Source organism: Elephantulus edwardii, unplaced genomic scaffold (assembly GCF_000299155.1).
Source record: "Elephantulus edwardii isolate Elephantulus edwardi_28Jun2011 unplaced genomic scaffold, EleEdw1.0 scaffold00036, whole genome shotgun sequence".
Lineage (NCBI taxonomy): Eukaryota > Metazoa > Chordata > Mammalia > Macroscelidea > Macroscelididae > Elephantulus > Elephantulus edwardii.
In genome coordinates, this window is record NW_006399786.1 from 23475 (window position 1) to 28803 (window position 5329).

Sequence of the window (5329 nt, forward strand, 5' to 3'; positions counted from 1 at the left end):
AGCTTGGTGGTAGGGAGTTGTACTGCCAAACCTGTCAGATGAACTGAATCTACTAGCTGATCCATGATAAAAAGATTGGCAATCTCTTCCCATGCTATTTCTTGCCTCTGAAAACCCACTGGAGAGTCAACTATGAGTTGTTTGGTGGCTTTTTTGGTTTGTTTTGTCTTTGTTTGTGTGTGTGTGTGTGTGTTTCCGAGTACATAAGAGCCACACCCAAAAGAAGGGAGCTCTGATGGCACAGTCCATAAGAACTTGTGCTACTAAGCCATAGGTGTCACTTCTCTGTTGGTTCAAATCCCAAGCATGATGTCTCCCTCCAAGAACTGGTCCCTCCTTGCAACATGTCCAAAGTATGTCAGACAAAACTTCAGAATTCTTGCCTTCAAGGAGCATCCTGGTCTCACCCTCTGCAGAATGAACGTGTTTGTTCTCCTAGCAGTCCATAGTATAGTCAATACTCTTCTCCAATAACACAGTTCAAAGGCATCAATTCTCCTCCTATCATCCCTAGTCATTGTCCAGCTCTCCGATGTATAGTAAGTGATTGCAAAGACCATGGCCTTTATCAGGATCATCTTATTCTTCAGACTGACATTGTTTCTCTTCAGTATTTTGGAAAGGTCTTTGACAGCAGACTTTTCCCAATGCAATTCATCTTTTAGTTTCCTGGCTGCTAGTTCCAACTCACTGGCAATGAGACAAGTTGGGTTTTACCAAAAGAAGGAACAAATTTGTCTTGGAAGTGGAAATAGTGACCTTGGTAACACAATGGTGAGATTTCAACTCACAAACATCAGGGATTTTGTTATGAGAGCCAGACCCTAGAAAATGATATCATGTTTGGTACAACGGAGAGTCAGTGAAGGAGAGGAAGACCCTCCAAGAAATGAATTGCCACAATAGCAACAAAAATGACCTTAATCACAGCAGGGATTGTATAGATGGCACAGACCAGTAGGATTGGTATGAATAAGGGCCAACTTGAGGGTATCTAACAGCTATGTTTTCAGTGTTCTGTTTATTAAGATAGAGTATTTCTTAAATTTAATAATACCTTTGTATAAAACAAAACAAAACAAAATTTGGGGTGTGGGAGAGGAAAAAAAGAAAATCTGTTTCCATTGAGTAGATTCTGGCTCTTGATGACTCTGTGTGAATCATGCTAGAATTATACTTCATGGAATTTTCAGTGAATAATGTGTGAGACAAACAAAGAAGGTGAAGGAGAGGAAGACCTCCAACCAGGTGGATTAACACAGCAGCTGCAGCAGTGGACTTAAATGTGTCACAGAGTATAAGGTTGGCCCAAGGTAGAACAGAGATATCCCTGGGCTAATCCTTGACTGGATGGCATCTAACAACAACAACACAATTTGTGAAAGAGGAGCTCTGGCGGCGTTGTCTATAACAAATTGTGCTTCTAACCCAAGGGTGCAGAGCTGGTCCAAACCCACCATCGTCACTACTGGAGAAAAAGAAGCAGTCTCCTCCTGAAACTAAGTTATTTCCTATTACTATATTCACTATGAGTTTGAACTGACTGGGTGGCAATGAGATTTTTTTTTTTTGTCTTAAGTAGACCAATCGGATTTTCCCCCTAAGGAATCTCTGAATTGAATGAGACTTTGAGTTAACAAGCAAGTATGTCAATCATTTTCAGCACCTTTAGGCTCCTTTTTTACACCGATAGACCTAAAATGCTTCAGATTATTATATTTTGTTCTATAGCAGGTAATTGATCAAAACTATCCAACAAAAGTCTTCAGTGACAGTTTTATGCCATATAAAAGATCCTTCTTTAAATCTGTTTCGCTAGAAGTATATTTAATACAAATACAGAGTGTGGACAAGAAAACATGCATCTTTCAAATTCCTCAAAGAAAACCAAAAAGAAAATATTTTTTAAAAAGTAAATTCTATCTTAACATTGGCTCAGTGACAAATCATATACTTTATGCTGATAATTATTTTGCTCTGAGTATTTTGAACATCTTTCACTTTTAAAAAAAGAAATTTATAACTCATTGTGAGATTTTTAATTCTATTGTTATACCATATTTTTTTACTCAGAAGGGAATAAATAGACTAGGCATTAAATTAAGATAAAATGACACAATATAAAGTGAGTTTATTGAAAATGGGAAGTAAATTTAAGATCAATGACAATATTTTTAAATCATTCTCCTAACTTTTTGAGTAATTTTAATAGAAAAGTTTCAAGATTTGCTCGAACAATAGCACCAAGGTTTCACAGTGTGTAAAGTCTTGCCATGCTAAGTCAAATAGAAATATATAGATATACTCGAAAATAAATTACAAGAAGCTGATTGTTATCCAGTTAGAACTGACTCATTGCTAACCTTTTATTGGGTTTTCAGAGGCTAGAAATCACATGGGAAGAGACAGCTCATCTTTTTACCATGGAGCTGCTGCTGGATTTGAATCTCTAGAGTGTGCATGCAGCCTCTGATTAGTAAATAATACTCCCTATGGGATAAACCACTAGAATACCCTGGGAAATCTATTAATAATTTTGGATAATTCTTTAGTATTTACTTCTCTCTTTGCCTGTCAAATCCAGTTTCAATTTACAACCAACTCTTTATCAGGTTCCAAGGGCTGTGCTGTTGCACAGGGGCTCTGGTAGGTTAGTGGTAAGAAGTTGTGTTGCCAACCCAAAGACACTTGGTTTGAATCCACCAGATTCTCTGCTATTGTAATTAGGTTCTGGGGTGATAATATGCATATAGATGCTTATTAATGAATTGAAATTATATTTTTTATTTATTAACAAAGAATAGTATCTCAATGATATTTCCTATGGTTGCAAGAAAGTGATAAGCCCAAGAAAATGCAACATTGATGAAAGAGTCCATTTTTCAATGAAAAAAAATAAATTCAAGTGTAAAGAATTGCAAATACAATTAATCTCTTTTATTTGAAGTGTAAAGATGAGATAAATAGTACTCTAGTAGACCGGTTTCTTAGAACTCTTCTAAATTGAAGGCAAAACTAACTAGACATATATTTGAGTCTGTTCTTTTAGAATTTGAAAGGCTATAAAACAGATTGTCAATTGACACATGAGTATATGAACAATTATGATGAAAATATCTTGATGAAAATTCCAAGACCTAAAGTAGAGTTACTGCATACATGACCTAAACTTAAAGGCTACCTAAAAGAAAGATGTAACACATTGAACTCTAATGACCAAAAGTGTTGAGGAAGCACTTCAAGGACATCATATGTAAGAAAAGCAAAAAAATTACTTAAGAGGAAAAATATGAAATACTAAAGTAGATATTAGAACAGACCCTGAAACTCGCTGCTATACCTATATAGCTAATGGAAATATAAAAATATAATGACCTAAAGGGAAGTTTCCAACAGAAGTTTCCAAAGAGTAGGTCAAAGAGAAAAAGTACAGTATAAGAAGGAAGTGGACAAAGAGCAAGAGTTAGAAAAACAAAAGAAAATGACAGAAATGGCATGTATTTCTTAAGAAGAAAGAAATGAGAAAAGAAGTGAAAAGAAGTCAAGCTCAAGTTACATTGCTGAGATAATCTTTCTGAAGAGTTGAGCAACTAAGGAGGCATTTTTAAAATGAACAAAAACAAAGGAGAGCTGAGTCCAACTACTATGAACTCTATGAAAATCGACCCCTATCAGCACCATGTACAGTATAAAACTGATCCCTGTTGGTCAGACATGCCCTCCTCCCCATGCCCCTGCACCTACTTCTATTAATCTTTGTTGTCATGTGCCATTGAGTAAATATGAGTCATAAAGACCCTGTTCACCATAGCTCTGAACTCAGCTCTAGCCTCAGCCAATCTCACTGTCTCTGTCACATCTACCCTCACTACCCCAATTATTGTGTCAATCCATCTCATCCAGGGTTTTCCTCTCCTGAGCTGTCCCTCAACCCTTCCAAACATGATATCCTCCAAAGACTGGCCCCTACTTGCCCATACACAAAGTATGTAAAACAGACACTCAATATTCTTGCCTCCAAAGAAAAACTTGGGTTTTGATGTCAGTTTGAAGACTAAAGTGTACCTGATTCAGGCCATGATCTTTTAAATCACTTGCTATACATGTGAGGGCTGAACAATGGATAAGGATGACAGAGAAGAATTGATGATTTTGAGTTACAGTTGTAATTACAATTACAGTTGTAATTGATGAGTTACAGTGTTTGAGAAGAGTACTGAATATCCAATAGAATTCTAAAAAAAAATGAAAATGTATGTCTTGGAAAAGGTGTAGCCAGAAGGCTCTTTGGTAGCAAGGCTGGCATTCCTCTCATACTTTGGGAATGTTACAAGAAGAGGCTATTTCTTGGAAAGAGATATCATATTTAGAGATGTAGAGGGTCAGCAAAAGAGAGGAAGACCCGGTAGATTGACACAATGATTGCAGCAATGGGCTCAAGTGTGTCAGCAATAATGAGGATAGCACAGTATGCGACAAGATTTAGATCTGTTATTTGTAGGGTTGAAATACTTGACTCAACAACACCTAACAATAGCAACAATCACATTAAAGCAGTTATTTGAGAAAAAAAAAACATGTATTTTTCCTCTGAAGAATCATCTATGATAGTTGAGACTTTGAGTATCTGCATCAAAAACAAAGGTCTAGTCCAGAGCAAACCATTAAGTTACAGCAATCAGCATTGTTGTTGTTGTTGTGTACTGCCAAGTCAGAACCAACTCATAGCTGCCTTTAACCAGGTTTTTAGAGACAGTTAATCAAATGATAGAGATTGCCTATCCTTCTTCCACACAGCAGCTGGTGGATTTGAACCGTATGTCTTCAGGCTTGCAATGCAGCTTCTTAACTCTAGGCCACCAGAGCTCTCATTCGCTCACAGAATAAAACATCTTTGCTTCATCTGGCTGGTTTCCAGTCAACTCATCCCCAGCCATCTGCGCCTTGGTCCAAATGGGCAGAAGCCGCAAACTGAGGCATCTACACTTCTTCCTATATTTTAGACTAGCTGGTCTCTTCACTCGGCATTGGCTACACAAGGACTAAGCCAACACATCAAGGATCCTCTGTACTCCCTGCTCCATAGTTCAGCAACCCTTCTTCACTTATTCATTCATCATGCTCGGTGGACTATGTTGAAAGAGCATGTTCAAACTCAGCCTGTCTCTTTATTACTCTGTGCCTCCCATTCTCATTCATCAATTAGATCCAGGTAGTCACTATGAGTTAAGTGCATTTACCAACTTCCTTTAAGTCCTAGAAGGGGGGCTTTGATTGGCATCAGTTTTAACTTACTTCAGTGCATTGGCACAACTCTCTTTTTTTCTCT